General features: G+C 41.2%; 2 non-coding genes and 1 pseudogene across 2 annotated transcripts; all 3 read right to left on the reverse strand.

Moving 5' to 3' along the window:
* Nucleotides 1–2,961: 2,961 nt before the first annotated feature.
* LOC117149537 lies at nt 2,962–10,507 on the reverse strand (annotated as a pseudogene).
* Nucleotides 10,508–10,902: 395 nt separating this feature from the next.
* On the reverse strand, nt 10,903–11,081 carry LOC117149533. The gene has a single exon (XR_004460360.1). It is a non-coding gene; the product is annotated as a 5.8S ribosomal RNA (ribosomal RNA).
* A 686-nt stretch (nt 11,082–11,767) lies between these two features.
* LOC117149535 lies at nt 11,768–13,762 on the reverse strand. The gene has a single exon (XR_004460362.1). It is a non-coding gene; the product is annotated as a small subunit ribosomal RNA (ribosomal RNA).
* Nucleotides 13,763–27,252: the final 13,490 nt, after the last annotated feature.

Consider the following 27,252-nt stretch of genomic DNA (forward strand, 5'->3'; position numbering starts at 1 on the left):
AATTCCGTTTGCCACCCAACATACGGGCTATTTCTCTTATATTAAGAATTATAGGAACATTTCATTTTTTTTCCATTATTCATATATAATATGATTATTTTTTCCCTTATACATATAATAATTAATCATTTTCATATGTATATTATTTAATTTACTCATATTATTTGCCAAAATCATATGAATACATAAGTTTTTGAACAATATGAGAGGTCGGCAACCACTGCCTACCTATAGTAGTTTTTGAACCCTCTGTCGTAATTCCGGTCGTTTACACTACTATACCCTCTCACTATAATGGCTTTTCTCTATAATACTAAGAGAATGTGGGATATTTTCAGCATTTTTTCCCTTATACATATAATAATTAATCATTTTCATATGTATATTATTTAATTTACTCATATTATTGCCAAAATCATATGAATACATAAGTTTTGAACAATATGAGAGGTCGGCAACCACTGCCTACCTATAGTAGTTTTTGAACCCTCTGTCGTAATTCCGGTCGTTTACACTACTATACCCTCTCACTATAATGGCTTTTCTCTATTATACTAAGAGAATGTGGGATATTTTCAGCATTTTTTCCCTTATACATATAATAATTAATAATTTTCATATGTATATTATTTAATTTACTCATATAATTGCCAAAATCATATGAATACATAAGTTTTGAACAATATGAGAGGTCGGCAACCACTGCCTACCTATAGTAGTTTTTGAACCCTCTGTCGTAATTCCGGTCGTTTACACTACTATACCCTCTCACTATAATGGCTTTTCTCTATAATACTAAGAGAATGTGGGAATATTTCAGCATTTTTTCCCCTATACATATAATAATTAATAATTTTCATATGTATATTATTTAATTTACTCATATAATTGCCAAAATCATATGAATACATAAGTTTTGAACAATATGAGAGGTCGGCAACCACTGCCTACCTATAGTAGTTTTTGAACCCTCTGTCGTAATTCCGGTCGTTTACACTACTATACCCTCTCACTATAATGGCTTTTCTCTATAATACTAAGAGAATGTGGGAATATTTCAGCATTTTTTCCCCTATACATATAATAATTAATAATTTTCATATGTATATTATTTAATTTACTCATATAATTGCCAAAATCATATAAATACATAAGTTTTGAACAATATCAGAGGTCAGCAACGGTCTTTCTCTATAATACTAAGATAATATGGGAATATTTTCAGCATTTTTTCCCTTATACATTTATACATATAATAATTAATCATTTTCATATGTATATTATTTAATTTACTCATATTATTGCCAAAATCATATAAATACATAAGTTTTGAACAATATCAGAGGTCAGCAACGGTCTTTCCTCTATAATACTAAGATAATGTGGGAATATTTCATCATTTTTTCCTTTATACATTTATACATATAATATTTAATCATTTTATATGTATATTATTTAATTTACTCATATAATTGCCAAAATCATATAAATACATAAGTTTTGAACAATATCAGAGGTCGGCAACGGTCTTTCCTCTATAATACTAAGATAATATGGGAATATTTCAGCATTTTTTCCCTTATACATATAATAATTAATCATTTTCATATGTATATTATTTAATTTACTCGTATAATTGCCAAAATCCTATGAAGACATAAGAGAATACAATATGAGAGGTCGGCGCAACCATAATATAGTAGTTGATGACGAGGTGTTTGGCAACTTGATACAATTCTTTAAAAAGTCTTTATATTAATTATATGATAGGGACAATATCATATGCGTCACTAAATTGATGACGAGGTGTTTGGCAACGTGACACAAATCATTAAAGTCTTTATATTAATTATATGATAGAGACAATATCATATGCGTCACTAAATTGATGACGAGGTATTTGGCAACTTGATAGAATTCTTTAAAGTCTTTATATCAAAAATTATATGATAGGGACAATATCATATGCGTCACTAAATTGATGACGAGGTGTTTGGCAACTTGACACAATTCATTAAAGTCTTTATATTAATTATATGATAGGACAATATCATATGCGTCACTAAATTGATGACGAGGTATTTGGCAACTTGATAAATTCTTTAAAGTTTTATATCAAAAATTATATGATAGGGACAATATCATATGCGTCACTAAATTGATGACGAGGTGTTTGGCAACTTGACACAATTCATTAAAGTCTTTATATTAATTATATGATAGGACAATATCATATGCGTCACTAAATTGATGACGAGGTATTTGGCAACTTGATAAATTCTTTAAAGTTTTATATCAAAAATTATATGATAGGGACAATATCATATGCGTCACTAAATTGATGACGAGGTGTTTGGCAACTTGACACAATTCATTAAAGTCTTTATATTAATTATATGATAGGACAATATCATATGCGTCACTAAATTGATGACGAGGTATTTGGCAACTTGATACAATTCTTTAAAGTTTTTATATCAAAAATTATATGATAGGGACAATATCATATGCGTCACTAAATTGATGACGAGGTGTTTGGCAACTTGACACAATTCATTAAAGTCTTTTTTTATATTAATTATATGTATATTGTGACTTTTTTTTTTTTTTTTTTTTTATATATCATATGCGTCACTAAATTGATGACGAGGTGTTTGGCAACTTGACACAATTCATTAAAGTCTTTATATTAATTATATGATAGGGACAATATCATATGCGTCACTAAATTGATGACGAGGTATTTGGCAACGTGATAGAATTCTTTAAAGTCTTTATATCAAAAATTATACGATAGGGACAATATCATATGCGTCACTAAATTGATGACGAGGTATTTGGCAACTTGATATAATTCTTTAAAGTCTTTATATCAAAAATTATATGATAGGGACAATATCATATGCGTCACTAAATTGATGACGAGGTGTTTGTTTGGCTACAGGAAAAATCATTTATTTATCGAATCATCAAGCAAAGGATAAGCTTCAGTGGATCGCAGTATGGCAGCTGCTCAACCACTTACAACACCTTGCCTGTTACAAAAGTCGTTTACAATTGATTCTAGGCTTTGTCATTGTATTAAATAATGCTTTTATATGTAACTAGCGCGGCATCAGGTGATCGAAGATCCTCCTAATTTACTATGTTACAAATTACATTGGCATCACATCCATTGTCGTTTATAAAATAAATTATAAACTTTAAATGGTTTAGAAGCCATACAATGCAAATTGCCCCTTATTTATCATTGCAGTCCAGCACGGATACGACCTTAGAGGCGTTCAGGCATAATCCAACGGACGTAGCGTCATACCACTGTTCGCTCGAACAAGTATTGTGCCATTGGTCCGTACCTGCGGTTCCTCTCGTACTACGCAGGAATGCTGTCGCAACAACGTTTTGTCATTAGTAGGGTAAAACTAACCTGTCTCACGACGGTCTAAACCCAGCTCACGTTCCCTTGCATGGGTGAACAATCCAACGCTTGGTGAATTTTGCTTCACAATGATAGGAAGAGCCGACATCGAAGGATCAAAAAGCGACGTCGCTATGAACGCTTGGCCGCCACAAGCCAGTTATCCCTATGGTAACTTTTCTGACACCTCTTGTTAAAAACTCTTTAAACCAAAAGGATCGATAGGCCGAGCTTTTGCTGTCCCTGTGTGTACTGAACACCGAGATCAAGTCAGCATTTGCCCTTTTGCTCTATGTGTGGTTTCTGTCCGCACTGAGCTGGCCTTGGGACACCTCCGTTATTATTTGAGAGATGTACCGCCCCAGTCAAACTCCCTACCTGGCAATGTCCTTGAATTGGATCATACCTGAGTAATTGGAGTTATACCAAATTTTCAAATCAAAAATACATAAATGCATCGTTTTATTAAAGAATTTGTTTGCGATTATATAACAAACTCGTGATACTTTGATCAAGAAGCTTGCATCAAAACCCAATACCATAAGATATAATAAATATATCCGTATAATGGCTAGGAAATGATACACGTTCCATTTAATCAAGTAAGTAAGGAAACAATAAGAGTAGTGGTATTTCATTGACGATACCAAACCGAGGTCTAATATCTCCCACTTATTCTACACCTCTTATGTCTCCTTACACTGCCAGATTAGAGTCAAGCTCAAAAGGGTCTTCTTTCCCCGCTAATTATTCCAAGCCCGTTCCCTTGGCTGTGGTTTCGCTAGATAGTAGATAGGGACAGTAGGAATCTCGTTAATCCATTCATGCGCGTCACTAATTAGATGACGAGGCATTTGGCTATTTTTTTTTTTTTTTTTTTTTGATCGCGGAGGTATGGAAATCTATCGAAAGATACTAGGTCTGTCAACACTTCAGTTTCCTAGCATGCACGATTCATTGCTGAACCGAAGTTCCGCAACGCCTACGTACTAAAACCATCCTCATAGCCATTTATATATTACCATTATTTGCGATGTTTATGCCTTTATTGATGTTATGCCAAGACAGCAAGCAAATGTTTTGAACCAAACGTTTTAGCTAAGTCCAATCTCGGGAAAACCCGCTCAGGTACATGAACTGTTTAAAACAACCGAGACTGCCTCTCATAACCTGGACGCTAATGATATGACTATCATATTTGCTGAGGAGACCCTTCGCTATCAATCTTTTAACGGATTGACCACTCCAGATCCCCCTCCAGTTCAGGGTGGCAGAATGGAATTCAATGTCACCTGCGGCTTCGAATCTGCGACGCAATTCAGTTCGTATGTCCGGTCTGTCGTATCTATTGATTTTGCGCTGGTGCGCATCATCCATAGAGTGTCCGTCTGTCACAATTTGTATGTCGATCACATCAATGTGATTTTGTCGTAGTGCCACCAGGTCCGGTTTATTAAGGCCGGATTCGCACTGCAGACTTGGTTCAACAATGACCGCGCAGCCTCTCTCCTCAAGTCCCCGCTTGATTCGATTTACTACGCAGTTGTGTCTAGCTACGCGCCTCCCATGCGATCGGTAACATTTTTGCATTATATGGTTTGTTGTTTCGGGAGCGTCACATCCTGCACGACACTGTCGTTCCAATTCGTGCCTTCCCCTTGTAGTACGAGACTTCGTGGGTAGGGCATTTATCCGCAGACGAATACCGTCTATATATTCCTTTCCTGTTAGTAAACGCGTGGGTTGATTAACCCACCCGTGTTGCGGTCCCCAATGGCCCGCTTCACGGAGTCCGCTGCCATCAACTGAGAGGTACAATTTGTTCGCCCAATATTTTTCTATTGCCGGACGCGATAACAATTCATGTTGTTCTGCAAATAATCTATCTCGGGCCCGTTGTTTTTCGGCTTCGAGGAAAGAGCTGGCTACCTCGTTTTGCGTGAGGTGAGGCCATTTAATATTACTCAAACGTCTTAGCCTTAACATTGGAGCTACCCATCTAAGTGATGGAATTCCGAGACCTCCACTTTTTGGGGGTGCGTGAATGAATGCTATCGGCACATCCAGCGGAAGATTTAGCCATCTTCGCACATAGTATCGTATTAGTTTGTCAGTTTTTCGTAGGACGCCTATCGCCACACTCCCAAGGGCTAACTTGTGATAGAGCTGTGGGATAAGGACAGTCCTTAGGGCGAACATCCTCTGTTGTGGTTTGAGGGGGGCCTTTGTCAATCTTTGTAGCTTTGGACCAATGTCCTCGGCCGGATTGCATCGAACCCTCCCAGTTGCAGTGAAGTTGATGCCTAAGTACTTCCACTCGTCCGTTCGCTTCAATGATGGAATCTCTCTTGAGCCTACGTAAAAGCTCTGTGCCTCTAGCACGGTACACTTCTGTTTCGGCTGGCCCTTAATGCCAACGGTAAAACATTTGTCGGCATTAAGTTTGAGGCCGACGAGAGATAGAAAATCCAACGTTCTGTCCAACAATACTTGAAGTCCCATTCGAGTTTCAGCAAATAGTACCAAATCATCTGCAAACGCGGCCGCGTTAGTAATGGCATTTCCGACTCTAGCACCAATTTCGCTGGGTAGGTTTCTAAGTAACCTGTCCATTACCAAGTTAAATAGAATAGGAGACAAAGGGTCACCCTGCTTCACTCCTCTAGCAGGGACGAATTCCTCTGAACTCCAACCGTCCCCATTGAGACTGGTACCGCCACCCTCGTACGTATTCTGTACGTAGTCAACGAAGCCCTTTGGCGCACCATAAGCACGTAAGGTGTCATATATAGATGCATGCGATAGAGAATCGAATGCCTTGCTTACATCTAAATTTGCGATGTAGCAAGATCTAAAGTGCTTATGGCTATGCCTCAAGACTAAGTCAACTATCGTCGCATTATCGGCACATCCGTCGGTAGGTAAGAAGCCCCGCTGGCGCGGGTCCCAATTGATTGATGAGTTCAACCGGGTTGCCAATATTGCATTTAGCTGTCTTACCAGGACTGAAGGCACCGATATTGGACGAAAGTCTTGCGGTCGCTTCGCCGTCACCGTCTTCGGGATGAAGACAGTTCTGGCCAGTCGGATAGAGTGTGGTAGATTGCCGCACCATAGAATTAGGTTCATTATTCGTAGCATAATACCTGACGGCACCTCCCTGGCTGTTTTTGGAGTTATCCCGTCAGGCCCCGGAGATGAAGATAATGAGATTCTTGATGCCCTAAGGTCATGCTCCGTAATAGCAGACCAAACCCTCTCAAGCGAGTGATCCATTTGTATCACTTCTCCACTGCAAGAGCTTGGGCTAGGCTGAGTCATTACTTCTCTCCAGTAGGGAACCATTACTTCTTGGCTTGGCATTACCGACTCATCAGTTCCATTTAGCAAGGACTTAATGCATCTTCCTTTATGCTTATCCCAGTTGCGCTGGGTGACAGCATACTGTTGCCTTCTGCTTTCTCTCCTATTTCGAGGTCTCCGAGGAGGTCTCGTCAGCGTGTGTCGTACACCCTGTGCCGGAAAAATTCCTAGGAGATATAGCGATAAGCATTGGAGAGTGGTTTCCTTTCCCTCGAGCTCTGCCCTGTCAATGATCGTTTGTAGCTCTTGGGCTCTCCATTTGGAATGGCATTCTACGGGGCTATACCCACGCAGTGTCCGCAAAATTTCCCTGTTCGACTGTTCGAAGGGAGTGATTGGAGTTGTTTCTGATGTTGTTACTTGGTGGTTTTGCTCACTTCTACTAGGGCGGCGCCTTATGGTTAGATTAGCAACTTCCGGGACGCGAGCTGATTGCCCTCTTATCTGCTCTATTTTCTCCTTATAATCGCCCCTCTGTCTTAGCTTTTTGATGGCTTCGACGCTGCGGTTTGCAAAATACACCGCTAGTTGCTTGTTTATGTGTTTATGTCCATTTGCTGTGAGCTCAACCTCCTTTCTCGCCATCATCCACTTCTCTTCCTCACTCCACCTTGCCTTTATCTCGACACGTCGACGTTCTTCATCAAGTTCGTCTGGGTGCCGAGATCGCATGTGAACACCGAGTCCTCTCTTGCTGTTAAAGGACCGGCCACATACTGTGCAGGGAACCCTAGATAGAGTAGCCGCTGCGTTTGGTTCATATTGGTCCTCCGGGAAGGTGTCCACGGAGGGTCGGGTCGTCATCAGATTGTGTAAATTCATCCGAGGCTCGTTATTTCTATTTGTAGTTCCAATATGAATAAATTTCCTCTGGGGAACCAACCCATCGGAAAAGTTTTGCCGCTCAAATTAGCTGCTAAACAAGTTTAGCATTACCGGGGACCACCACGAGGAGGTTTTGAGTCGACTTGAGTAAAGGAGAGACTTGTGAGTTACAGAGTAAAATTCCCCTTCCGCACACCATATGATATGACTTACGAATTACAGAAAAATACTCCCCCTCTGCTCGCAATTACCCCAGATCCCCAGAGAGTCATAGTTACTCCCGCCGTTGACCCGCGCTTACTTGAATTTCTTCACTTTGACATTCAGAGCACTGGGCAGAAATCACATTGTGTCAACACCCGCTAGGGCCATCACAATGCTTTGTTTTAATTAGACAGTCGGATTCCCCAAGTCCGTGCCAGTTCTGAATTGATTGTTAATTGATAATCGTTATAATTGATAAGAACTAATTGGTTTAACCCAAATAGTATTCTTAAAAATTTTAGCAAGAAAGTTCCACAATTGGCTACGTAACTAAACTATCCGGGGAACAAGTAACTAACATAAATGCTAGAAACTCTATTTACCCAGAACGAGCACATAAACCATGTTATTGTTTCCCAATCAAGCCCGACTATCTCAATCTTCAGAGCCAATCCTTATCCCGAAGTTACGGATCTAATTTGCCGACTTCCCTTACCTACATTATTCTATCGACTAGAGACTCTTCACCTTGGAGACCAGCTGCGGATATTGGTACGGCCTGTTGAGAAGTTTGCGTGTCCCCACCATAAATTTTCAAGGTCCGAGGAGAAAATATCGACACAACAGTATATGTCATGCTCTTCTAGCCCATCTACCATATCTCTCTGCGAAAGACTTCCATGGTAGTACGGCTATAAAACAGAAAAGAAAACTCTTCCGATATCTCTCGACGGCTTCTTTATGGTCGTTCCTGTTGCCAGGATGAGCACGAGGCCCATATTTAATAACAAACGGATACTCAACAGGTTACGGAATTGGAACCGTATTCCCTTTCGTTCAAAATTATTCAAGTGTATTATATTCGCTTTGTTTATATAGTTAGGCATTTTTGTTTTACTTGAAAATTTTCGGCTTTCGCCTTGAACTTAGGACCGACTAACTCGTGATCAACCACTGTTCACACGAAACCCTTCTCCACTTCAGTCCTCCAAGGTCTCATTCGATTATTTGCTACTACCACCAAGATCTGTACCAATGGCAGCTCCATGCAGGCTTACGCCAAACACTTCTACGCATACCATTGTACCTTCCTACTCACTAAAGTTTCAAAATTTATATCACAAGTAATATAAATCATCTACTTTAGCGGTAATGTATAGGTATACAACTTAAGCGCCATCCATTTTAAGGGCTAGTTGCTTCGGCAGGTGAGTTGTTACACACTCCTTAGCGGATTTCGACTTCCATGATCACCGTCCTGCTGTTTTAAGCAACCAACGCCTTTCATGGTATCTGCATGAGTTGTTAATTTGGGCACCGTAACATTACGTTTGGTTCATCCCACAGCGCCAGTTCTGCTTACCAAAAGTGGCCCACTGGGCACATTATATCATAACCTTGAACTTCATATCAAGAAAGTTAAGGTTCTTACCCATTTAAAGTTTGAGAATAGGTTAAGATCGTTTCGACCCTAAGGCCTCTAATCATTCGCTTTACCAGATAAGATTATTTTATATAATATTAAAATGCACCAGCTATCCTGAGGGAAACTTCGGAAGGAACCAGCTACTAGATGGTTCGATTGGTCTTTCGCCCCTATACTCAATTCTGACAATCGATTTGCACGTCAGAACTGTTTCGGTCTTCCATCAGGGTTTCCCCTGACTTCAACCTGATCAAGTATAGTTCACCATCTTTCGGGTCACAGCATATATGCTCAAGGTACGTTCCAGTTAGAGGCATAAATAATATAAATATACATTATACATAACTATATAGAACGCCCCGGGATTGTGTTAATTAGCTATAAATAGCTAAAAAACTAATCCCATTATTAGTCAAGTTAATTACGCTATTAGGTTTACATCCCAATAACTTGCACATATGTTAGACTCCTTGGTCCGTGTTTCAAGACGGGTCCCGAAGGTATCCTGAATCTTTCGCATTGTTAATCATACAAGAGCATATAATAAACACAAAAATCAATGATAATTATGCCATTATATAATTCCGAAAAATTAACGCTCTGTAATAATATAAATCTATCAGCACTTTATCAAATTAATAACATTTATTCTGTGTTAAAATGCAAGCAATTTAATTGGAATAAACTATAAGTTATATTTTATGATAAATTTGGGATATGCTAATAGATTACAATGTCCTTATATGGAAAAAATGCACATTATTCTTAATAATATTATTTAAATATTACAATTTTAATGATGAATTTTCCATAACGGATATTCAGGTTCATCGGGCTTAACCTCTAAGCAGTTTCACGTACTGTTTAACTCTCTATTCAGAGTTCTTTTCAACTTTCCCTCACGGTACTTGTTTACTATCGGTCTCATGGTTATATTTAGTTTTAGATGGAGTTTACCACCCACTTAGTGCTGCACTATCAAGCAACACGACTCTTTGGAAACATCATCTAGTAATCATTAACGTTATACGGGCCTGGCACCCTCTATGGGTAAATGGCCTCATTTAAGAAGGACTTAAATCATTAATTTCTCATACTAGAATATTGACGCTCCATACACTGCATCTCACATTTGCCATATAGACAAAGTGACTTAGTGCTGAACTGTTTTCTTTTCGCTCGCCGCTACTAAGAAAATCCTTGTTAGTTTCTTTTCCTCCCCTAATTAATATGCTTAAATTCAGGGGGTAGTCCCATATGAGTTGAGGTTGTATATATAACTATATTTTGCCATAAATTCTTTATATATAAATGATAAAACAATCAATTAAATTCGTTATAAATAGTTCCAATAGTTCTTGTAAGCAAAGTTATTTTTTATCCATTTAACGAACCAACGAAGAATAATAACAAAACCAAGATTTTTCTTTTTCCGAATCATTAATAAGAGACAATTCTAGATGAAAAATATTTCAATTTTTTATGCTAGACATTTCTCAGTATTATTTGATTGAAAAAGAAAATATTTCTCTTCGTTTTTCACATTCAAATGTGAGATAATGTTTTTCATTTCTTTTTTAATATTATGAATAAAATCATTATTTAATCCAATAATATACCATATGCTTATAAAAAATTTATAAACAACTTAATTAGCATAGTCTTACAACCCTCAACCATATGTAGTCCAAGCAGCACTATAAAATTAATTAAAGTACATAACAGCATGGACTGCGATATGCGTTCAAAATGTCGATGTTCATGTGTCCTGCAGTTCACACGATGACGCACAGTTTGCTGCGTTCTTCATCGACCCATGAGCCGAGTGATCCACCGCTTAGAGTTTTATAATTCATTTTTATATAATATCAATATTGTTTTTATTGAAAGAAATTAAAAATACACCATTTTACTGGCATATATCAATTCCTTCAATAAATTTATTTTTATACCTAAAAATAAATGTTGCGATATGTCTTAGTTTCATATAAGCATTATGTATCATAAAAATCTGGTTATGGTTTGCTATTTTGGGTGACACATACTGCAAAATTTATATAAAACATTAACCTGATGGATGACAGGTACAAACATTGTATATTTTAGGTTGTTGCATTAGCCAACGTATGCTCATAACATAGATGAACAATACATATTCGCAACGCGTGTATATTATGGTCCATATACACACACACTTATTTTGAATACCACATTCAAAATTATTTTAATTTTAATTCGACTTCTACTTTCAAATTTTGTTCAGTTTCTTCGATTTCCATTTTCGAGAATTTGTTTTTATAGGAAACGCCATTGTTGTAGTAGGTACTGCCACAAATACGCACAACAACATTAATAATGTTAAAGTCTTTTTATGAGGTTGCCAAGCCCCACATATAAAATAAAAGCCATCTTCATTTTATTTTGACTTTAACTTTTGATTCCGTGGAATCATTTTGTAATATTTTTATTTTGGTAAATTGTATTTATTTGTATTATAACAAATGTTTATTAACGATAAGGATATTATACAATAATGATCCTTCCGCAGGTTCACCTACGGAAACCTTGTTACGACTTTTACTTCCTCTAAATAATCAAGTTCGGTCAACTTTTGCGAAACAACCGTAACACGCAAGGCGTCACAGTGATCACGTCCGGAGACCTCACTAAATAATTCAATCGGTAGTAGCGACGGGCGGTGTGTACAAAGGGCAGGGACGTAATCAATGCGAGTTAATGACTCACACTTACTGGGAATTCCAAGTTCATGTGAACAGTTTCAGTTCACAATCCCAAGCATGAAAGTGGTTCAGCGGTTTACCCGGACCTCTCGGTCTAGGAAATACACGTTGATACTTTCATTGTAGCGCGCGTGCAGCCCAGGACATCTAAGGGCATCACAGACCTGTTATTGCTCAATCTCATTATTGCTAGACGCAATTTGTCCATTTAAGAAGCTAGTGTCCTTATAATGGGACAAACCAACAGGTACGGCTCCACTTACATAAACACATTCAAACACAATAAACATTTTACTGCCACCATGAATGAAGGCTACATAAGCTTCAGCACCATAATCCTGAAGATATCTATTTAATATATTTGAGTCTCGTTCGTTATCGGAATTAACCAGACAAATCACTCCACGAACTAAGAACGGCCATGCACCACCACCCATAGATTCGAGAAAGAGCTATCAATCTGTCTTACACACTTATGTTCGGACCTGGTAAGTTTTCCCGTGTTGAGTCAAATTAAGCCGCAGGCTCCACTCCTGGTGGTGCCCTTCCGTCAATTCCTTTAAGTTTCAGCTTTGCAACCATACTTCCCCCGGAGCCCAAAAGCTTTGGTTTCCCGGGAAGCGACTGAGAGAGCCATAAAAGTAGCTACACCCAATTGCTAGCTGGCATCGTTTATGGTTAGAACTAGGGCGGTATCTGATCGCCTTCGAACCTCTAACTTTCGTTCTTGATTAATGAAAACATCTTTGGCAAATGCTTTCGCTTAAGTTAGTCTTACGACGGTCCAAGAATTTCACCTCTCGCGTCGTAATACTAATGCCCCCAAACTGCTTCTATTAATCATTACCTCTTGATCTGAAAACCAATGAAAGCAGAACAGAGGTCTTATTTCATTATCCCATGCACAGAATATTCAGGCATTTGAAGCCTGCTTTAAGCACTCTAATTTGTTCAAAGTAATAGTACCGGCCCACAATAACACTCGTTTAAGAGCACTAGTGCAGGTTTTTAAATAGGAGGAACATATGAAAAAATACAAGTATTTAATCACATATAAGAACTCCACCGGTAATACGCTTACATACATAAAGGTATAGTACTAACCACAATTGTAAGTTGTACTACCCGTATGAAGCACAAGTTCAACTACGAACGTTTTAACCGCAACAACTTTAATATACGCTATTGGAGCTGGAATTACCGCGGCTGCTGGCACCAGACTTGCCCTCCAATTGGTCCTTGTTAAAGGATTTAAAGTGTACTCATTCCAATTACAGGGCCTCGGATATGAGTCCTGTATTGTTATTTTTCGTCACTACCTCCCCGAGCTGGGAGTGGGTAATTTACGCGCCTGCTGCCTTCCTTAGATGTGGTAGCCGTTTCTCAGGCTCCCTCTCCGGAATCGAACCCTGATTCCCCGTTACCCGTTGCAACCATGGTAGTCCTAGATACTACCATCAAAAGTTGATAGGGCAGACATTTGAAAGATCTGTCGTCGGTACAAGACCATACGATCTGCATGTTATCTAGAGTTCAACCAATATAACGATCTTGCGATCGCTTGGTTTTAGCCTAATAAAAGCACATGTCCCATAAGGTTCATGTTTTAATTGCATGTATTAGCTCTAGAATTACCACAGTTATCCAAGTAACTGTTAACGATCTAAGGAACCATAACTGATATAATGAGCCTTTTGCGGTTTCACTTTTAATTCGTGTGTACTTAGACATGCATGGCTTAATCTTTGAGACAAGCATATAACTACTGGCAGGATCAACCAGAATAATGTTTTTCCTTCATATTCCATTCATATATTTTGAATCGAAATAAGCAATATAATAGATATATAGATATATAGATTTTTCACTTTATATAATTCCATGATTTTTATTATATTGAATAAAATTCAATATTTCGCCTTTGGGTAAAATTTTAAATATATAAGTAAAAAATCCATTCGATTACGGCCATTTTTATATAGCATTCGTAATCCATATTTTCATTTTTAATTTATACTTGTTTTACCAATATAACAAGAATTTCATCTAATTATTGTAATATATATATTTCTATAATTTTATCTTTTTATACATACATATTTCATTATAAAATATCATTTTATTTCCAACATACATAATTATTGTATCCACACATGTACAATTTTTGTTTAACCAATATAAATATTAAGTTAAATCATTTGCATTTTGAAGATAAATTTAAAATTTATCTCTTTTCATATATATCTCTGGTAATATATAACATAAAACCAAGCGCATATGATAATATTTCCACATTTAATATATAATTTTATATTTCTTTCATAAGAATCCATATTTGTATTATACCGTAACGATATAATAATCCAACTATACGGCAGGTAATAAATTAATATTTGCCTGCCTCCAAAAATTAACGATAATATATGGAAACGATTTGTTATTCTATATATAATAGAAACTTGACTTTTGTTTCAACGATATTATCTATAAAGCGTATATTCCTATTATCCGCGGAGCCAAGTCCCGTGTTCTATAGAACTGAGAAACAAATTTGTACGGATAATAATATACTTTATTGTATGTAACCAATATAAACATAATCCGAAATAAATATTTCGAATAATGCGGGAGGTCGGCAACCACTGCCTACCTATAGTAGTTTTTGAACCCGCTGTCCTCAAAGCGGGTATTTTCAATTCCGTTTGCCACCCAACATACGGGCTATTCTCTTATATATTAAGAGATTATAGGAACATTTCATTTTTTTTCCATTATTCATATATAATATGATTATTTTTTCCCTTATACATATAATAATTAATCATTTTCATATGTATATTATTTAATTTACTCATATTATTGCCAAAATCATATGAATACATAAGTTTTGAACAATATGAGAGGTCGGCAACCACTGCCTACCTATAGTAGTTTTTGAACCCTCTGTCGTAATTCCGGTCGTTTACACTACTATACCCTCTCACTATAATGGCTTTTCTCTATAATACTAAGAGAATGTGGGATATTTTCAGCATTTTTTCCCTTATACATATAATAATTAATCATTTTCATATGTATATTATTTAATTTACTCATATTATTGCCAAAATCATATGAATACATAAGTTTTGAACAATATGAGAGGTCGGCAACCACTGCCTACCTATAGTAGTTTTTGAACCCTCTGTCGTAATTCCGGTCGTTTACACTACTATACCCTCTCACTATAATGGCTTTTCTCTATAATACTAAGAGAATGTGGGATATTTTCAGCATTTTTTCCCTTATACATATAATAATTAATCATTTTCATATGTATATTATTTAATTTACTCATATTATTGCCAAAATCATATGAATACATAAGTTTTGAACAATATGAGAGGTCGGCAACCACTGCCTACCTATAGTAGTTTTTGAACCCTCTGTCGTAATTCCGGTCGTTTACACTACTATACCCTCTCACTATAATGGCTTTTCTCTATAATACTAAGAGAATGTGGGATATTTTCAGCATTTTTTCCCTTATACATATAATAATTAATCATTTTCATATGTATATTATTTAATTTACTCATATTATTGCCAAAATCATATGAATACATAAGTTTTGAACAATATGAGAGGTCGGCAACCACTGCCTACCTATAGTAGTTTTTGAACCCTCTGTCGTAATTCCGGTCGTTTACACTACTATACCCTCTCACTATAATGGCTTTTCTCTATATACTAAGAGAATGTGGGATATTTTCAGCATTTTTTCCCTTATACATATAATAATTAATAATTTTCATATGTATATTATTTAATTTACTCATATAATTGCCAAAATCATATGAATACATAAGTTTTGAACAATATGAGAGGTCGGCAACCACTGCCTACCTATAGTAGTTTTTGAACCCTCTGTCGTAATTCCGGTCGTTTACACTACTATACCCTCTCACTATAATGGCTTTTCTCTATAATACTAAGAGAATGTGGGAATATTTCAGCATTTTTTCCCCTATACATATAATAATTAATAATTTTCATATGTATATTATTTAATTTACTCATATAATTGCCAAAATCATATGAATACATAAGTTTTGAACAATATGAGAGGTCGGCAACCACTGCCTACCTATAGTAGTTTTTGAACCCTCTGTCGTAATTCCGGTCGTTTACACTACTATACCCTCTCACTATAATGGCTTTTCTCTATAATACTAAGAGAATGTGGGAATATTTCAGCATTTTTTCCCCTATACATATAATAATTAATAATTTTCATATGTATATTATTTAATTTACTCATATAATTGCCAAAATCATATAAATACATAAGTTTTGAACAATATCAGAGGTCAGCAACGGTCTTTCCTCTATAATACTAAGATAATATGGGAATATTTCAGCATTTTTTCCCTTATACATTTATACATATAATAATTAATCATTTTCATATGTATATTATTTAATTTACTCATATTATTGCCAAAATCATATAAATACATAAGTTTTGAACAATATCAGAGGTCAGCAACGGTCTTTCCTCTATAATACTAAGATAATGTGGGAATATTTCATCATTTTTTCCCTTATACATTTATACATATAATATTTAATCATTTTATATGTATATTATTTAATTTACTCATATAATTGCCAAAATCATATAAATACATAAGTTTTGAACAATATCAGAGGTCGGCAACGGTCTTTCCTCTATAATACTAAGATAATATGGGAATATTTCAGCATTTTTTCCCTTATACATATAATAATTAATCATTTTCATATGTATATTATTTAATTTACTCGTATAATTGCCAAAATCCTATGAAGACATAAGAGAATACAATATGAGAGGTCGGCGCAACCATAATATAGTAGTTGATGACGAGGTGTTTGGCAACTTGATACAATTCTTTAAAAAGTCTTTATATTAATTATATGATAGGGACAATATCATATGCGTCACTAAATTGATGACGAGGTGTTTGGCAACGTGACACAAATCATTAAAGTCTTTATATTAATTATATGATAGAGACAATATCATATGCGTCACTAAATTGATGACGAGGTATTTGGCAACTTGATAGAATTCTTTAAAGTCTTTATATCAAAAATTATATGATAGGGACAATATCATATGCGTCACTAAATTGATGACGAGGTGTTTGGCAACTTGACACAATTCATTAAAGTCTTTATATTAATTATATGATAGAGACAATATCATATGCGTCACTAAATTGATGACGAGGTATTTGGCAACTTGATACAATTCTTTAAAGTTTTATATCAAAAATTATATGATAGGGACAATATCATATGCGTCACTAAATTGATGACGAGGTGTTTGGCAACTTGACACAATTCATTAAAGTCTTTATATTAATTATATGATAGGGACAATATCATATGCGTCACTAAATTGATGACGAGGTATTTGGCAACTTGATACAATTCTTTAAAGTTTTTATATCAAAAATTATATGATAGGGACAATATCATATGCGTCACTAAATTGATGACGAGGTGTTTGGCAACTTGACACAATTCATTAAAGTCTTTATATTAATTATATGATAGGACAATATCATATGCGTCACTAAATTGATGACGAGGTATTTGGCAACTTGATACAATTCTTTAAAGTTTTATATCAAAAATTATATGATAGGACAATATATATGCGTCACTAAATGATGACGAGGTGGCAACTTGACACAATCATTAAATTTATATTAATTATATGATAGGACAATATCATATGCGTCACTAAATTGATGACGAGGTATTTGGCAACTTGATATAATTCTTTAAAGTCTTTATATCAAAAATTATATGATAGGGACAATATCATATGCGTCACTAAATTGATGACGAGGTGTTTGTTTGGCTACAGGAAAAATCATTTATTTATCGAATCATCAAGCAAAGGATAAGCTTCAGTGGATCGCAGTATGGCAGCTGCTCAACCACTTACAACACCTTGCCTGTTACAAAAGTCGTTTACAATTGATTCTAGGCTTTGTCATTGTATTAAATAATGCTTTTATATGTAACTAGCGCGGCATCAGGTGATCGAAGATCCTCCTAATTTACTATGTTACAAATTACATTGGCATCACATCCATTGTCGTTTATAAAATAAATTATAAACTTTAAATGGTTTAGAAGCCATACAATGCAAATTGCCCCTTATTTATCATTGCAGTCCAGCACGGATACGACCTTAGAGGCGTTCAGGCATAATCCAACGGACGTAGCGTCATACCACTGTTCGCTCGAACAAGTATTGTGCCATTGGTCCGTACCTGCGGTTCCTCTCGTACTACGCAGGAATGCTGTCGCAACAACGTTTTGTCATTAGTAGGGTAAAACTAACCTGTCTCACGACGGTCTAAACCCAGCTCACGTTCCCTTGCATGGGTGAACAATCCAACGCTTGGTGAATTTTGCTTCACAATGATAGGAAGAGCCGACATCGAAGGATCAAAAAGCGACGTCGCTATGAACGCTTGGCCGCCACAAGCCAGTTATCCCTATGGTAACTTTTCTGACACCTCTTGTTAAAAACTCTTTAAACCAAAAGGATCGATAGGCCGAGCTTTTGCTGTCCCTGTGTGTACTGAACACCGAGATCAAGTCAGCATTTGCCCTTTTGCTCTATGTGTGGTTTCTGTCCGCACTGAGCTGGCCTTGGGACACCTCCGTTATTATTTGAGAGATGTACCGCCCCAGTCAAACTCCCTACCTGGCAATGTCCTTGAATTGGATCATACCTGAGTAATTGGAGTTATACCAAATTTTCAAATCAAAAATACATAAATGCATCGTTTTATTAAAGAATTTGTTTGCGATTATATAACAAACTCGTGATACTTTGATCAAGAAGCTTGCATCAAAACCCAATACCATAAGATATAATAAATATATCCGTATAATGGCTAGGAAATGATACACGTTCCATTTAATCAAGTAAGTAAGGAAACAATAAGAGTAGTGGTATTTCATTGACGATACCAAACCGAGGTCTAATATCTCCCACTTATTCTACACCTCTTATGTCTCCTTACACTGCCAGATTAGAGTCAAGCTCAAAAGGGTCTTCTTTCCCCGCTAATTATTCCAAGCCCGTTCCCTTGGCTGTGGTTTCGCTAGATAGTAGATAGGGACAACGACGACTTTTCAGATCTCTCCGAACTTGTTTTACGTGGCGTGTTCCACACTGAAGGGATTACAACCACGACACCCTGAACACCCACAAGTGGTGCATGTATCAACATGGTGTATGTGTCTGGATACGCCAGACAAGCGTCCCGGACTAGAAGCTATAGCTATGTACATAGCGACCACCCCGGTAGCAATTCGAGTACTTGCTTGCCGGGCAAGCACTCCCCCTTGCTGAGGAGCGAGATCTACCTAAAATCTCTACTGATCTCTGGGTCACAGCACCCGAGTTTTGCGCAACTAGCACCGTAACTCAAACGTCGAACACGAAGGCTCTACCCGCGATATGGGTACCAACCACAGCCACCACGATACTCCCACCAGGGGGCCTACCTCAATGTGCAGTCTTGGATAGCTGCACAACCCGTGGTACCGAAAGAGAGGCTCGGTGGGCCTCCTCCTTTTGCTCCGACAAGCAGGGTTAGAGGGACCTATGGCTATATTAGTCGCCTCTTACGACAAGCAATAGCGGACTGTGGAAGTATTCTCGCCCGCTAACCACACGGCGAAGTTGTTGGGCTAAACACCCCTCCTCCTACGGAACACTTCGTCCGCAAACACTGCCAGCCGTTGAGTCCTCTGTTGATCTTCCAGGATTCTATCGAAGGTCCAGTTTTCGCCAAGGCGCTGCACTCCAAGTCCATCGAGGTTCCGCAAATCTGCATATAGGGGGCAAGCGCACAATATGTGCATCCAGTCCTCATATGGATCTCCACAAGCGCAAGCAGTGGTATCGCTGAGGGCTCTCCCTTGCAAAAATGCGTTAAACGACCCGTGACCTGTCAGCAGGTAAGACGTCCTCATCGAGAATCCAAATCTTGGATCCCGATAGGCGAGAGTGACATATGGGATGAATTTATGCGTCACCCGTCCTGGTTCGCTGTCATCATCCCATCTGTTCTGCCAACTCTGCAGTAAGCACTCTTCTAGGCGAGTCTTCCTCTGCTTCCAGCTTAGACACGTAGTGTCCTCGTCATATAGCCAGTCGTTCTCCTCCAGCGGGTATCCACGCTTCAGCTTGTATTTGACCGCTAAAAACTTAGCAGCCAAGTCAAGCGGGGGAGCTCCACCAAGTACCTGCAGTGCCACTGTGGACACTGTTCGGCATACCGAAAGGCATCCAAGCAGGATTAGCCTCTGGCAGGAGGCTAGTCGTCTCCGGGCGGCTACTTGTTCGGCGGTGTCATACCATACCGGGGCACCAAACAGCACACAAGGTGCCATGAGTCCGTCATATATGGTCCGCCTGGCTCGAGGACTGAAGCCCCAGTCGGCTCGAAGCACACGCGCCAATGCTCCAACGACTCCGGTCATCCGCTGGCGAAGCGAAGCTATGTGCGTGAGGAATTTCATTCCTTCACTGACCGTGATGCCAAGGTACCGACAGCTACGCACATACGGAAGGTTCGCTCCAGCAAACCTCACCGTAGGCGCACGTCTCAAGGCACCTTTTAGCAGCATTATTACCGTCTTGCTGGTCGAGACGGCAACGCCAACTTCCGCTCCCCACGCTTCTACGATGGACATCAGCTGTGCTCCTTTTTCCTCTAGCATAGCTCGGGAATTTCCCTCGACGAGAAGCAGCAAGTCATCCGCGTATGCACTCAGCTGGCAATACGGCTGGAGACGCTGAAGCAGTACATCCATCAGAATGTCCCAGATAAATGGGCCACTGATTGACCCCTGCGGGCAGCCTCTAGTTACCGGTACTTCCACAGTACCGGAACTGCTTCGGATCACTGCTCTTCGGCCGGAGAAAAAGCTCTGCCACAAGCCCATCTCCCGGCATCCCAAGTCTGCTAGTCGGCGGAGTGCAGCACTCCATTCGACGTTGTCGAATGCTCCTTTGAAGTCCACGAATGTGCCGAGCACGTATTGCGCCGGGCTGGCACAAACACTGCTCTTCACGTGTCTCCAAGCATCCTCCACACATCGTCCTTGGCGAAATCCAAACTGCCATCTGCAGCCTTCCGGAAGAACTTCTCTCACACGATTCACCATGATGGCCTCGAGCACCTTACCAAAGACTGGCAGCAAGCATATTCCTCTATATGAGGAGGGCTCACACTTGTCCTTATCTGGCCCTTTGAGCAGCGAGACAACTCGTGGGCACTTCCACTCGGCGGGAAAGTATCCTAATCGGATGCATCGGGAAAACAACGATGCTAGGTGCTCGGGTATGGCGCGCCAGACTGCCTTGCAGATAGTGCCATTGATGCCGTCCAAGCCGGGAGAGCGCCTGCTCTTCAACCGGGCAACACATGCATCAACCTCGAATTCTTCGAGGGCCGGTGGGACTTCCTCCGCGATGGCAGTCGGTGCTTCGGACTCCGCAACTGGGAAGAAATTGCGGAGGAGCACTCGTGCACAGTCACCCCAATCAGTGATGAGCTCGCCATTCACGCGGAGGCACCCAATCTCCGTGCACTTTCTGCGGCCTCGGCAAATCTTGTAGACGCGCCCCCATGGGTCGTCGGCATGATCTCCCACGAAGCGTTTCCAGTCATCCATTTTCGCCCTCCCAATGAGCTTCTTGTAGTTGGCTGAGGCCCGCCTCAGCTCGACCACTACACGCTCTATAGCGGCACCGTCATCACGACGCCTTCCATCTTGGAGTAGGCGACGAAGTCTCCGGACTTCGCGCCTTGCAGCGCAGAGGTCGGCAGTCCACCAACGTGCTCTCCTGTTGGGCGATCGAATTGACTTTCTTCCCAGCGCAATATCACATACATTATGTACTATACTGCGCAGGGTCGAAACTTGCTGGTCCAACGGCGACTCTGAGAAGTTTTCCGGAAGTTCGGCTGCTCTACTCACCATTTCCTCCTTGAACAATCGCCAACGTGCATTGGAGAAGTTCCAGGACGGCACAGGAGCTATGCTCTCAACTGCGCGCGCGGTAGTTGGTTCGGCCACAACAGTAATGATGTTGTGGTCACTCAATTCCCACTCGTCCACTCTCCACTCATATGTGGCCCACATAGATGCTGCCTCATTGACGATTGTCACGTCGATATCGCTAGTAGCTCTGTGATTGTCGAACGTGTACACCTCTGTTGACTGGTTTAGGGCGGCGACTCTTGCCTCCAGCATCCACTCTGACAGCAGCTCACCCCGTCTGTAGTTAGCTTGCCCCTCGGCATGACGAGAGAGTTTGCTAAGCCACATGGGGGACACTGCATTCGCGTCGAGGCCCAGGATTGCGGGGGTTCTGCTGGCCTGCAGCAGGACCGCATCCATGTACCGGAGGTACGGTTCCAGAGGTGCATCGAACTGGCAGTATGCGGCGCAAAGGAAGATTGAGCCAAAGCTCCCTTTAACGACCAGACATACGCCATAATCCGTGGTGAGGGTCTCCACTGGCATACAGATGGCTTCCTGTTGATCTACTAGGATGGCTGCCTTCCCTCGCCGATCGGTGAAAATTCTCATTCCTTCAGGCAGCACATCCATTCCGTCCCCGCCGAGATACGGCTCCTGCACCAGCGCGAACATAGACTCCGATCTCCTGAGTCGGACTCCGAGCTCGATGGTCGCAGCTCTGCCTCGGCCACAGTTCGCTTGGATGAAGCTAAACATTAATGTCTAGCTTGCACCCTCGCCAGCAACGCCCCGTATATCGGGCACACGTTCGAGAGCATGTAATGCCCCGAGGGTTGCCCTCTGTGACGGCAGTTCCGGCAGTCCACCGGGTTTTGGCACTTTGCCGCGGTGTGGCCTTGTTGCCCGCACTGGCGGCAGACATTGTCCTTCTGCCGGCATTCGCTGACCTTGTGGTCGAAACCCACGCATCTGTGGCAGGCGTATGTGCGGACCTGTGCTCGGCATCGGAATGAGAACCACTTGATGTAGACACGACCTACATCAAGCTTCGCCATCGCGCGGTCGTCTACCTCTAGCGTTACATTTACTGTGGCGCCGTCGGTTACCGACCACGCCTTGGTCACCAGGTGCACGGACTTCTTAAATTGGGACATAGTCATTTCGCTGTCGAAGTTATTTCCATGCAGCTCCTGCATGAATTCCTCAGGGCCGATAGCTGTGTCGACGTCATAGACGACGACCTTCGGCTTCTCGGCCGCATTCCGTGCCACATTTAGCCCAACTTCAGCGAACCTCTTTGATGCTACCACCTTCTGCAGCTCTCCAACTGAAGGAGTACGAATGATCGCACCACCACCTCGACGGAGCTCACGTACCTCATGTACTCTGACTCCGAGGGAGGGTGCAACCATCGTTCGCACCTTTTCCGCTATAGCTTTCCCCGATAGCGCAGGGTCGTCGCACTTCACCACCGCTGACCACGTCTCGCGAACCTTGGTGGTCCGCGGGGCAGCGATGGGTGCAACCTGTGGCATCTGGGGAGCATTGGCGGCCGTATTCTTTAACGGATTCGACGACGGCGGCGGCGGTGGCGGCATAGCGAGCCGCGTCTCCAGTTCTCCACACCGGAGCATTAACGCCAGCACCAGCTCATCGTAGCGGCTGATAGCATACGAGAGCTCTTCCGTGTCCACTTCTCCTAGGCTGCGGAAGCTGCTTCTCACCATGCGCTGGGTGGCCGACAGCTCTGCCATCATGGCTGCTTGCCCAGCACGGGCGGCAGCGGTAGCGGCAGTGGCAGTGGTGGCAACAATTTTAGCAGCAGTGGAAACGGCGGAGGCAGCAGTGTGGTCGGCAGCAGGGGCAGCAGTAGGATCAACAGCGGTGGCAGCAGCGTGGGGGGGGGTAGCCGCCCGGGCGTCCTCCAGCGACGAAAACGCCTCCTCCAGTACACCAACGGGTTCTGGCACTCCATTCGATGCCAGGGCAACCAATTTCGCCTGCGTCGGCGCCGAGCTCTTAGAGGCCAGATGGCTTCTGCGCCTGCGTCGTTTGGACTTCCTCGAAGCACTACTTCCGCTCAAGGCACTCACGCTGCTGTCGCTCTCGATCGGCATAACTCCGATGGTGGCTCCTCCTACCGTCGACGCCAGCAACCGTATGCTCGTTTGCTCAGTGACAAAAGGTAGATGCTCTAGAGCTCCACCTATCGGTAGCGTCTGGTAGCACTAAAACTGTCCCTATACACAAACCCTAGCAGTGACTGCCACCAATAAGCTTTTTGACAGCTGCTCAAAAAGCTTACTCGAAAAACTTACTCGTAAGCTCGCCTCGCAGCACGTGCGGAGTGGAAAATTTCCAATAGTTTATTGTTAATAATTTCCAAACCGCTTGTTTTTAACACTCGACAATTTTCACTCGACTTCCGCGGAGCACTAAATCACCGATTTAATTACTTTCCAAACAAGGAAAACTTAGTTATTCGCAATCTGTACACGAGCGCAACGAAAACACGTCCGTCGTTAATCCATTCATGCGCGTCACTAATTAGATGACGAGGCATTTGGCTATTTTTTTTTTTTTTTTTTTGATCGCGGAGGTATGGAAATCTATCGAAAGATACTAGGTCTGTCAACACTTCAGTTTCCTAGCATGCACGATTCATTGCTGAACCGAAGTTCCGCAACGCCTACGTACTAAAACCATCCTCATAGCCATTTATATATTACCATTATTTGCGATGTTTATGCCTTTATTGATGTTATGCCAAGACAGCAAGCAAATGTTTTGAACCAAACGTTTTAGCTAAGTCCAATCTCGGGAAAACCCGCTCAGGTACATGAACTGTTTAAAACAACCGAGACTGCCTCTCATAACCTGGACGCTAATGATATGACTATCATATTTGCTGAGGAGACCCTTCGCTATCAATCTTTTAACGGATTGACCACTCCAGATCCCCCTCCAGTTCAGGGTGGCAGAATGGAATTCAATGTCACCTGCGGCTTCGAATCTGCGACGCAATTCAGTTCGTATGTCCGGTCTGTCGTATCTATTGATTTTGCGCTGGTGCGCATCATCCATAGAGTGTCCGTCTGTCACAATTTGTATGTCGATCACATCAATGTGATTTTGTCGTAGTGCCACCAGGTCCGGTTTATTAAGGCCGGATTCGCACTGCAGACTTGGTTCAACAATGACCGCGCAGCCTCTCTCCTCAAGTCCCCGCTTGATTCGATTTACTACGCAGTTGTGTCTAGCTACGCGCCTCCCATGCGATCGGTAACATTTTTGCATTATATGGTTTGTTGTTTCGGGAGCGTCACATCCTGCACGACACTGTCGTTCCAATTCGTGCCTTCCCCTTGTAGTACGAGACTTCGTGGGTAGGGCATTTATCCGCAGACGAATACCGTCTATATATTCCTTTCCTGTTAGTAAACGCGTGGGTTGATTAACCCACCCGTGTTGCGGTCCCCAATGGCCCGCTTCACGGAGTCCGCTGCCATCAACTGAGAGGTACAATTTGTTCGCCCAATATTTTTCTATTGCCGGACGCGATAACAATTCATGTTGTTCTGCAAATAATCTATCTCGGGCCCGTTGTTTTTCGGCTTCGAGGAAAGAGCTGGCTACCTCGTTTTGCGTGAGGTGAGGCCATTTAATGTTACTCAAACGTCTTAGCCTTAACATTGGAGCTACCCATCTAAGTGATGGAATTCCGAGACCTCCACTTTTTGGGGGTGCGTGAATGAATGCTATCGGCACATCCAGCGGAAGATTTAGCCATCTTCGCACATAGTATCGTATTAGTTTGTCAGTTTTTCGTAGGACGCCTATCGCCACACTCCCAAGGGCTAACTTGTGATAGAGCTGTGGGATAAGGACAGTCCTTAGGGCGAACATCCTCTGTTGTGGTTTGAGGGGGGCCTTTGTCAATCTTTGTAGCTTTGGACCAATGTCCTCGGCCGGATTGCATCGAACCCTCCCAGTTGCAGTGAAGTTGATGCCTAAGTACTTCCACTCGTCCGTTCGCTTCAATGATGGAATCTCTCTTGAGCCTACGTAAAAGCTCTGTGCCTCTAGCACGGTACACTTCTGTTTCGGCTGGCCCTTAATGCCAACGGTAAAACATTTGTCGGCATTAAGTTTGAGGCCGACGAGAGATAGAAAATCCAACGTTCTGTCCAACAATACTTGAAGTCCCATTCGAGTTTCAGCAAATAGTACCAAATCATCTGCAAACGCGGCCGCGTTAGTAATGGCATTTCCGACTCTGGCACCAATTTCGCTGGGTAGGTTTCTAAGTAACCTGTCCATTACCAAGTTAAATAGAATAGGAGACAAAGGGTCACCCTGCTTCACTCCTCTAGCAGGGACGAATTCCTCTGAACTCCAACCGTCCCCATTGAGACTGGTACCGCCACCCTCGTACGTATTCTGTACGTAGTCAACGAAGCCCTTTGGCGCACCATAAGCACGTAAGGTGTCATATATAGATGCATGCGATAGAGAATCGAATGCCTTGCTTACATCTAAATTTGCGATGTAGCAAGATCTAAAGTGCTTATGGCTATGCCTCAAGACTAAGTCAACTATCGTCGCATTATCGGCACATCCGTCGGTAGGTAAGAAGCCCCGCTGGCGCGGGTCCCAATTGATTGATGAGTTCAACCGGGTTGCCAATATTGCATTTAGCTGTCTTACCAGGACTGAAGGCACCGATATTGGACGAAAGTCTTGCGGTCGCTTCGCCGTCACCGTCTTCGGGATGAAGACAGTTCTGGCCAGTCGGATAGAGTGTGGTAGATTGCCGCACCATAGAATTAGGTTCATTATTCGTAGCATAATACCTGACGGCACCTCCCTGGCTGTTTTTGGAGTTATCCCGTCAGGCCCCGGAGATGAAGATAATGAGATTCTTGATGCCCTAAGGTCATGCTCCGTAATAGCAGACCAAACCCTCTCAAGCGAGTGATCCATTTGTATCACTTCTCCACTGCAAGAGCTTGGGCTAGGCTGAGTCATTACTTCTCTCCAGTAGGGAACCATTACTTCTTGGCTTGGCATTACCGACTCATCAGTTCCATTTAGCAAGGACTTAATGCATCTTCCTTTATGCTTATCCCAGTTACGCTGGGTGACAGCATACTGCTGCCTTCTGCTTTCTCTCCTATTCCGAGGTCTCCGAGGAGGTCTCGTCAGCGTGTGTCGTACACCCTGTG

Source organism: Drosophila mauritiana, unplaced genomic scaffold, assembly GCF_004382145.1.
Source record: "Drosophila mauritiana strain mau12 unplaced genomic scaffold, ASM438214v1 U_240, whole genome shotgun sequence".
Taxonomy (NCBI): Eukaryota; Metazoa; Arthropoda; class Insecta; order Diptera; family Drosophilidae; genus Drosophila; species Drosophila mauritiana.